The sequence below is a fragment of the Nicotiana tomentosiformis genome, chromosome 2, assembly GCF_000390325.3.
Source record: "Nicotiana tomentosiformis chromosome 2, ASM39032v3, whole genome shotgun sequence".
Lineage (NCBI taxonomy): Eukaryota > Viridiplantae > Streptophyta > Magnoliopsida > Solanales > Solanaceae > Nicotiana > Nicotiana tomentosiformis.
The window spans coordinates 25,845,477-25,855,162 of record NC_090813.1 but is presented as its reverse complement, the minus strand read 5'-3'; the positions used below and the strand labels follow the sequence as shown (position 1 = coordinate 25,855,162).

The 9,686-nt window shown below is 36.1% G+C and overlaps 1 long non-coding RNA gene across 1 annotated transcript; it reads left to right on the top strand.

The window, feature by feature from the left end:
• Positions 1 to 1,830: 1,830 nt before the first annotated feature.
• LOC138906402 (uncharacterized) lies at positions 1,831 to 7,418 on the top strand. Its single transcript, XR_011413740.1, has 2 exons — positions 1,831 to 2,735; positions 7,130 to 7,418. It is a non-coding gene; the product is annotated as an uncharacterized lncRNA (long non-coding RNA).
• The last annotated feature ends 2,268 nt before the right edge of the window (positions 7,419 to 9,686 follow it).

Here is a 9,686-nt window from a genome sequence, read left to right as displayed (position 1 = left end):
TTTTTGTTAGCTTCAACAATATTTGCTCCCATTATTGTTGAATTTCCACGGCCTCTCCTTTCAGCAGCTTTATTGTCCTCTTCGATTCTCAACCGAACAATGAGATCTTCAAGGGACATTTCCTTTCGTTTGTGTTTCAAATAATTTTTGAAGTCCTTCCACAACGGAGGCAACTTCTCAATCATTGCTGCTACTTGGAATGCTTCGTTGATTACAAGACCTTCAGCAAGTAGATCATGAATAATCACTTGCAATTCCTGGACTTGAGTAATAACAGACTTGCTATCTATCATTTTGTAGTCCAGAAATTTTGCGGCAACGAATTTCTTCATCCCGGCATCTTCAGTCTTATATTTCTTTTCAAGCGCATTCCACAATTCTTTGGATGTCTCCATGCTACTGTATACATTATACAGATTATCATCCAGTCCGCTAAGAATATAATTCTTGCATAAAAAATCAGAATGCTTCCACGCTTCAATCACGAGAAAGCGTTCATTATCTGGAGTTTTATCCGGCAGATCAGGAACATCTTCCTTGATGAACTTCTGTAGACATAACGTAGTTAAGTAGAAGAACATCTTCTGCTGCCAGCGTTTGAAATCAATCCCGGAAAATTTTCCGGGTTTTTCTGCCGGTGCCAACGCCGGTGTTCGGCTTGTCGTTGCGTTGGCAGTCGCCATCGGAACAGCTTGGTTTTCGTTTTCAGTCATCATCTTTTCTGTAAAAGAATGACACAAACAAACGTTTAATACACGTTTTCAAACTGGAGTAAAAATCACGTAGATTTTAATATCCAACAAAACGCCACGAAGGCTTAACTCTCCAAAACGGGAGTACACAAACCACAAAGGTTTTAGTTTGCAGAATAATAAGAATAACACAAGTACAGAAATAAATATTAAATTCCTTAAGATTGTTATTCCCGGTCAATATTGCTGTATTTGTAAATATTAATTCTGCAAAATATAAGTTAACGTAATGAAACAATAATAATAAATTCGAGCCCACTGAATTCACAGTGTTTCCTTAAGGAATTTAATCCCCTCCTAGTACCCAAGGTAATGGATTATTTCCTCCCAGGATAGAACGAATAACACACTGGTGTAGCGGTACTTCAAACCCCAGTGTTTCGGCGAACACAAAGTTCGGTAGCAAATCACACTTACAGTTGCTTTGTTTGAAGTTAAAAAAACAATGCAGAACGAAGGAGTATATACTCAGAAAAACGTATGGAAGTTCTGAGAGGAAGGAGTGCAATGTATAGCCAATTTGTTGAGCGAATTGTATGTTGAGTTGAGTATTTCTTCAACATTTGCTGCTCATATATATATAGCAGCCAAGAAGGAGTGCAAGACCAAACGTCCACCCTTCATGGTGGATCAAGCATTACATATTTGTGGAGCAAGCACTTCATATTTGTGGAGCAAGCACTTCATGGTGGGAAGACCATTATCCGGCTGCCAAATTATCAATACACGGATTGGAAAATATCCGTTTATAAATACGGATAATCTTACGTTAATATTTACTATTAACAAATAAATTTGGCGAAGCCGAAGCCGAAGCCGAAGCCGCCGAAGCCGAAGCCGAGCGAGCGACGACGACGACGGCGCGAGGCTTGCTTTCTTCTTAACTCTTTAAGAGCTACAAGAAGAGCAATTATATATATACCTACCAAAAATGTCTTCCACTTCCAATATGGGACAATGTCTCATTGTTAAGAGGGGGAAACTTAAAATTTTACTCAAAATTTTATTTTCCCTCCATTTCCCATTCACCCTCATTTTAAGAATATTACATCTTAAAAAATAAAACCTGAACAGATATGACATTGACCATTTAGGTCAAACTCGCACAATTGTTTCAAAAATTCTCATACCATTTAAGGGTATCAAAGTACTTATATGTAGCGCATATTTCTGATCACAACTCTTGATGTGATAATTTGTTTATACTCCCAACAGTCTTATCACATCATCTGAATATTTTACGGTCATTAAAACCAACAGGTTTTCTTGTGTACGCGTTTTCAAAGTACGTGATTATATGCCTTCACTTCGATATGGACTTGCTTATTAGCTCTTTATGTGTTGCTACATGAGTGCTTCTTCGTGCCACCTCCATATTGTTCGCTTTGAATCAAATTGCATACCGTTTAAAGAGTATCATTACACTTATATATATTCCTTTCTTTTGCTCATCAGCTTTCAACTTTCGATGTAGGACTCACGCCCCAACACTTCAATCATCAAACAACCAATTATCTTCTTTGGTTATAAATGTGATGGAACTGAGTTCATCATCAACTGTATCCGAGTGTCAAAATAAACCACCCTTTAATTCTCTTAAAACCGCTATCCGCTTTCAAAATCTCAATATATAAACCCCTGACGAAAATTGCAGCCTGCGCTTGTAGCATGAGAAGGTGAGTGTTGAGCAAGATGGAGAAGCAGGGCATGTGCATTACTAACTCATGCTCGAACGGGACAGCGGCCGGTCTGTTTTTCGAGGTGGGATTTTCACCGAGAAAATCAAAGGGGTTTGGATGTATGTGCAACAGTAGTATTTTGCACATTGTATGTGATTCTCTGTGATAAATGAGTTACTTTTTCATGTGCCCCTCTTCTCCATCATGACCACTCTGCCTTACTATCAATAAGATCTTACCGTCAAAGCCAACTCTTGCTGCTCATCTTCCAAACAATGACCTCTAAACCAACGACCCTTGACAGGCAAGTGACTATTAATTTACTTTCTCTTTCCTATTATTTTATACTGCGAAGGTAAGCCTTGACGTAACTGGTAAAGTTGTTACCATGTGACCAGGAGGTCACGGGTTAATCGAGCCGTGAAAATAGCTTCTTGTAGAAATGTAGGGTAAGGCTGCGTACAATAGACCCCTGTGGTCCGGTCCTTCCCAGACCCTGCGTATAGTGGGAGCTTAGTACACTGGGCTGCCTTTTTTCTATTATTTTATATTGGGGAGACACTTTTTTTATTTATAAGCTCTTTAACTTTAAACTTGTCATTTATCTTTAATAACATGTTCTTATAGCTATAGAAATCTCATGATATGTTTAGGACCAAAATTCCCAGTATACTTTTGATATGAGCCAAACTTTTTTTTCTTTTTCCCTTTAATAAACTGCGTCGGGTCCAATCAAATAACATAATATAAAATTAAACGAAAACAGGGGCGTATTGTGTAACATATGAAAAGTTGTGTTTTATTATTTGACAGCGAAATGATTTTGTCAACAGTGTTGATTTAAGCAGATAAAAAGGGTAGTGTTTTGTTTATTAAATGATTATGAAGATAATGTTCAAGAAAAGTATCATTCAATAGTGATGGAAGACGTAATGTTAATCTCAATGAATAGATAAACATAGGAGAAATTGGGTGGTCTAAATTACACTCCACCGCTGAAAAACCCATGGTTAAAATTAGAAATTAAAGAGAATAACATGTGATATCACAAGAAAGTTTTGGTGACCTTTTTGCCTATGATCCCTTGCCGCTCCCAATTACTTAAAGCTATATTGCTCGTTTTCGTATTTGTATCACATCCTTCAAAAAATATTTTAGTATTTTTGGAAGATTTGAATCGCCGTAATCTGAGCAACATAGACTTAAAGAGAGGAATTATATAACTAATTTTCGATTACCATTTTTATCATTTAAATACTCATACCAAATCCTTTAACCATCATATTTTTATTTCCTAGCGAGAGCTACAATATGTTTCCATTTGCCAAGTTTCCATGTTTTTCCTGTTTTAAGTTCGGAAAATGTTCTGAATATCCTTCTACTATTAGAAATTATTTAAAATTACCATCTGTTATATTATTGGATCAGAAAATCCTACCGTCTTACTATTCAAACACTTATACCCCTTCTTTGACGGACTGTACACATGGCACGCATCCAAGGCCCTTGGCCCATTTAGTTTTAAATTAGACTCGACCTGCCCCATTACCCGGTACAACCCATTAAATTTGACCCTCTTCGACCAAGTTTTCTCTCTTCCACTCAATACAATATTCTCTCATTTCTTCCACACAAAAATGTTATCTCTGCAGCCACTCTCTAACCCTAAGCCCTCCTCTCTCTACTCTTCCTCCCTTACCCCTCCCAATTTCGTGGTCCAATTTCGAGCTCCTATGTATTTCCAAAAACAAGCAATATTGCACTCTTAATGGGAATCATCTTATTCCTCAAAGTTGTCGTCATTGAAGATCTTCTTGTTCATCATGGAATAACTGGACTTTGGTCATGGAATAACCAGATCCATCATGTAAAATCATCTGGTTTTCTATTGTAGGACAATCAATGTGCGGCAGTATTTTCAAAAATTAAATAGTCATGTGTCTTTTTATTTTACAAGTGTCCTAGCTATTTTTAAGTGGCTATGAATATCTACCATGTGGCCTTTTGCATGAAGATATGAGGCCAAATGGCTAAGCCAAAAATGAGTGGAAATCATCTTTCATGCAATTAAACACTTGGCAATTTAAGAAGACCCTAGTATCTCTATAAATAGCCTTCTTGTTCATCGTAAGAGATATCAACAAAATTGGTCCTTGTTACATTTTTCTTAGCTAATCATTGCTTTCTTCTTTGGCTAATCATTACTATAATTATTATTTTCACTATTGATCAAATCATTATCTGTTGAATTATTTTTTTCCTCCGGTTTATTCCAAAACTTGCTGATATTATTTAATTTTGTCGATTTTCGTATCCTCTAAATAAATAGAGATGAGCTTGTTTAATCCTGGGGAAACATTTCACATTGATGAAATAGTTTCTTAGGACAGTGTCAGCACGACTCAAGCCAATTCGTGTATCTGCTTACAAATAACATTATTGCAGTATTATTATTATCGTTATTTTTCGGTCTCATTTCCCTACAATCTAAGAAACTATGGCAAGTAATACTACTACGGAAATTTTTTATGGTGCTACATGTAATGACTCGACCGGTCGTTTTGAGTATTACAATCCATTTTCCCATTTACTGCTCAATATATGCTTTACAGTTATTATGTGACTCGCTGGGGTGATTGGTTCGGGTTCGGTGAGTTTTTGGAATGAATTGGAACACTTAGTTTCAAGGGTTAAAACTTAGGTTAAAATAGTGATCGGATATCGACTTATATGTAAACGACCCCGGAATAGAGTTTTGATGATTTCAATAGCTATGTATAGTGATTTTGGACTTAGGAGCGTGTCCGAAAAATTATTTGGAAGCCCGTAGCTAAATTAGGCTTGAAATGGCTAAAATAAAATTTAAGTTTGGAAGTTTGACTGAGGAGTTGACTTTTTGATATCGGGGCCGGAATCCGATTCTGAAAATTAGAATACCTCCATTATATCATTTATGACTCGTGTGCAAAATTTTAGATCAATCGGATTTGATTTGATAGGTTTCGGCATTGAAGTTAGAAGTTGGAAATTGTTAGTTTTTCATTAGGCTTGAATTGGAGTGCGATTTGTGTTTTTGAAGTTGTTTGATGTAGGAATGTTCATTTGGATCGGATATCTGAAATCCGAATCGATCCGCTCAATTTCGGATTTCAGATTTCGAATTTTGGATATTTGGATCGGATTTCGGATTGTGTTTATTAAAATTTTGGATATTTGGATTGGTATAATTGTAACCCGATCCAATCCGAAATTATTAGGGCATGTATAAATATTAAACTTTAATTTCGGATAGTCAGTACTTCCTTTACATCTTCCTCCAAGTTATTACCTTTATAATTGATGGATTTAGCTATATTGACACTATAGTACTCTCATAATTACAGAAACATAAATTTTTCTTACTGTATTGCCTCTTTTACAAAGAAAATATACATATGAGTTTGCAACTTTGAGGCATAATAATCCGATCCGATCCAAACTTTAAAATCTGATCTCATATTAATTCGGATCGGATTCGGATTGCATTTTGTAGAATTCGAAATCCTAATCCGAAATGTACTAAATCCGATCCGATCTGATCCATGCACAACCCTAGTTTGATGTGATTTGAGGGCTGTACTAAGTTCGTATCATGTTTTAGGACTTGTTGGTACATTTGGACGGGGTCCCAAGTGGCTCGAATGAGTTACGAGGTGAGTTTTGAGAGAGCCCGAGCATTTCAGCACTCTGACGATGTTATGGGATAGTTGAAGTGCGGCGGACATATTTTAGAGTGCAGAGGTGCGGCAACAAACTCCCAAAGTGTTGTACCAGTAGGAATTGTGCGGACCGCAGTTGAAATTGTACGGTCCGCAGAATTCTTCTCGCGGCCGCAGAAAGGTGATTTCGCTAGTTCGCTGGTCCGACTTCGGAGGCTTATATCATTTAATCTACAAGGAATTTGGAGATGATTCAAAATCATGTGTTTACACTGTTGGGACTCATAGAGGTCGTGTACATGTTGAATTATCTGTTGAATTACTATTTTGTACTTAGTCACGGTTTTACTTGCATATTACATCTCAGTCTCTCTTGTTCATTATTGATGCATCATATCATTGTTGTTGGGCTGCTTATCATGATTTTTGAGAGCTCGAGAGACTGGAGAGGTTGATGACTGAGTGAGGCTGAGGGCCTAATTATAAGGATATTTATGGGATTGGGCTTCACGCCGCAATATGTTTCACTGATTTATGCCATGATTGGCTTGTTATAGAGCTTGGGTTGAAGGAGCCCCTCCGGAGTCTGTAAACAACCCCAGTGAGCGCATGTAACTACTGAGTGCGAGTGCCGAGTGATTGAGAGAAATGAGTGACTATGAGCAATGAGTGACTGTGAGGTTGGAGTGAATGGGAGGACTGAGTGACTGTTACTCTGAGAGGATGCATTGATTTCATTATTGTTGCATTTCAGCTGTCATATATCACTGTTTTGGAAATTTCTGAAAGACATTATCTTCTGTTTCAGTCGAAATTGATATGAAATTACTGTGGAATTTTAAATGTTGAACTTGAGAGCATGCCTACCCTTTTATGTTGAAAATTACTGTATTTGGACTTAGCTGTGAAGCTCATCACTACTTTCAGTTCTTATTTATTATTGTTATTTACTGAGTTGGTTTTACTCATACTACATCCTGCACTTCGTGTGCAAATTCAGGTGATTCCAGACACAGTAGGTGTTGATTCTTTCACATAGTTGATTTTCTGGAGATTCAAATGTTGTTGCCGTATTTCGCAGACCTTGTCTCTCCTTTCCTATCTCCTTGATTACTTTATTTGGCCTCAGACTATTATAGACCATGTTTTCCAGACTTGTAATGTATAGATGCTCATGTACTTAGTGACATCGGGTTTTGGAAGTGTATTTGTATTTGTAATTGTGAGGCCTTTTATTAAATTCATATTATTATGGTTTCAAACTTAAAAAGAAAAATGTGGGTTATTGATATTGTCGGCTTGCCTAGTACTGGGATAGGCATCATCACGACAATTGTTATTTTGGGTCGTGACACTACTAATTTTGGTATTGTCTCTGCTGCTACTATTCCAATTGTCCTGCCAGTTATCCATGGTGTTGTCAATACGTTATTGCATCCACAACTTTGACAGACAATAATGTCAAAATACTGGTATATAAATAGATATGGTTACATATCCAATACTAATATTAAAATCTTCAAGAAAAATGCACCTCAATGCAAGAGAAGAGTTGGGACAAATGATAATCTCGCTAGGTCAAAATTAAATTTGGCTAAAGCGGATAATATAGTTGCTGCAGTCATTTCCCAAATAAATAATGTGGCTAATGTGAGAGATTGGGTGATAGACGGTGCTACTAGGCACATTCTTGGGAAAGAAATTTTTTTTCTCAAACTCACATATGGTAAAACTCTAGCATTGAGTGATGTGTTGCATGTACCTAATATCCAAACCAATTTGGTTTCTGTGGGATTATTAAGAAAAGTTGGAGTGAAGGTTTCTTTCGAGAATGATGAGGTCGTACTGACCAAAAATAATAATTTTGCGGGCAATGGATATTGTAATTATGATTTATTTATGCTTAATATTTCTGATACTAGCAATGAAAATGCATCTTTTTCTACTTATATGGTTGAGTCTGTTTATTTATGGCATGCTAGACTAGGACATATTACTGTCACGTATATAAAGAAAATGCAGTCACTAGGATTAATATCTGGTTTAGACTCAAATAATATTAACAAGTGTGACATATGTGTTGAAGCTAAAAGTACTAGAAAGACTTATTTATCTGTAAATAGAGAAACTGAATTGTTATCCTTGATTCACACTGATTTAGGTGATTTAAAGCAGACTATGACTAGAAGTGGTAAAAGATATTATGTGACTTTTATTGATGATTTTTCTAGATTTACAAAGTTATATTTGCTTAGAAATAAAGATGATGATTTTAATGCTTTTATTTCTAATAAAACTGAGGTTGAAAATCAACTTAGTATAAAAATCAAGAGAATTAGATCTGATAGAGGTAGAGAATATTTATATTTGAATGAATTTTGTGAAAAGAATGGAATAATTCATGAAGTAACTCCGCCTTATTCACCTGAGTCAAATGGAGTAGCCGAATGGAAAAATCGAACATTGAAAGAGATGATAAACTCTATGTTAGTTAGTTCTAATGCTCCTTATAATTTGTGGAGTGAAGCTATTTTATCTGCATGTCATTTACAAAATAGAATACCACATAGAAGAATTGACAAAACTCTGTATGAATTCTGGAGGGTTTATAAACCTAACTTGAAATATTTAAAAGTGTGGGGGTGCCTTGCTAAAGTTCTTTTGCCTGAACCTAAAAAGAGAAAAATAGGTTCTAAAACTGCTGATTGCATGCTTATTGGATATGTTGAACATAGTGTTGCATATAGATTTCTTGTTTTAAAAGGTGATGTTCTTGATTGCAATACTATAATTGAGACAAAGAATGCTGAGTTCTTTGAATATATTTATCCATTGTTTGATAAAAATTCTCATACACCTGTTGAAACAAATAGTGAAATTATCTCTAATGAGGAACTGAGAAGGCGGAAAAGGCCTAGGAAAGAATATTTTTCTTATGAAAATGATTTTCAAATTTTTCTTGTCGATAATGAACCATTAAATTATTTTGAAGCTATATCTTCTTCAGATGCTAAATATTGGAAAGAGACAATAAAAGGTGAAATCAATTCTATTTTAAAAAATAACACATGGATTTTAACTGATTTACCTTCTAGTGCAAAGCCTATTGGTTGTAAATGGATTTTCAAAAAAAAAGGATTTTAGCCTAAATATAAAGCTCGATTAGTAGCAAAAGGATTTTCTCAAAAATAAAATATAGATTATTTTGATACATTTGCACCAGTGACTAGAGTTTCTTCTATTTGAGTTTTAATTGTCTTAGCTTCAATCCGTAAGCTTTTTATCCACCAAATGGATGTCAAAAATGCAGCGTGGCTCACCTGGCGATAGGCTGGCGACGCCAGGCTCCCCAGGCATTAGGCTGGCGACGCCAGGCCTAAAGCCAGGTTCACCTGATGAGCCAGCTACAGTAAACCCCAACCTTAGAGCCACTGGAGAGATTTTGTCCTATGTAGATGGTGTTCCGGCGTATGCATCAGAGAACAAACTTGATGGAGATGTTGATGTGAAGATTAGGGATGATATAGTGGGTTCAGACCAAATTTCATGCAATGGGA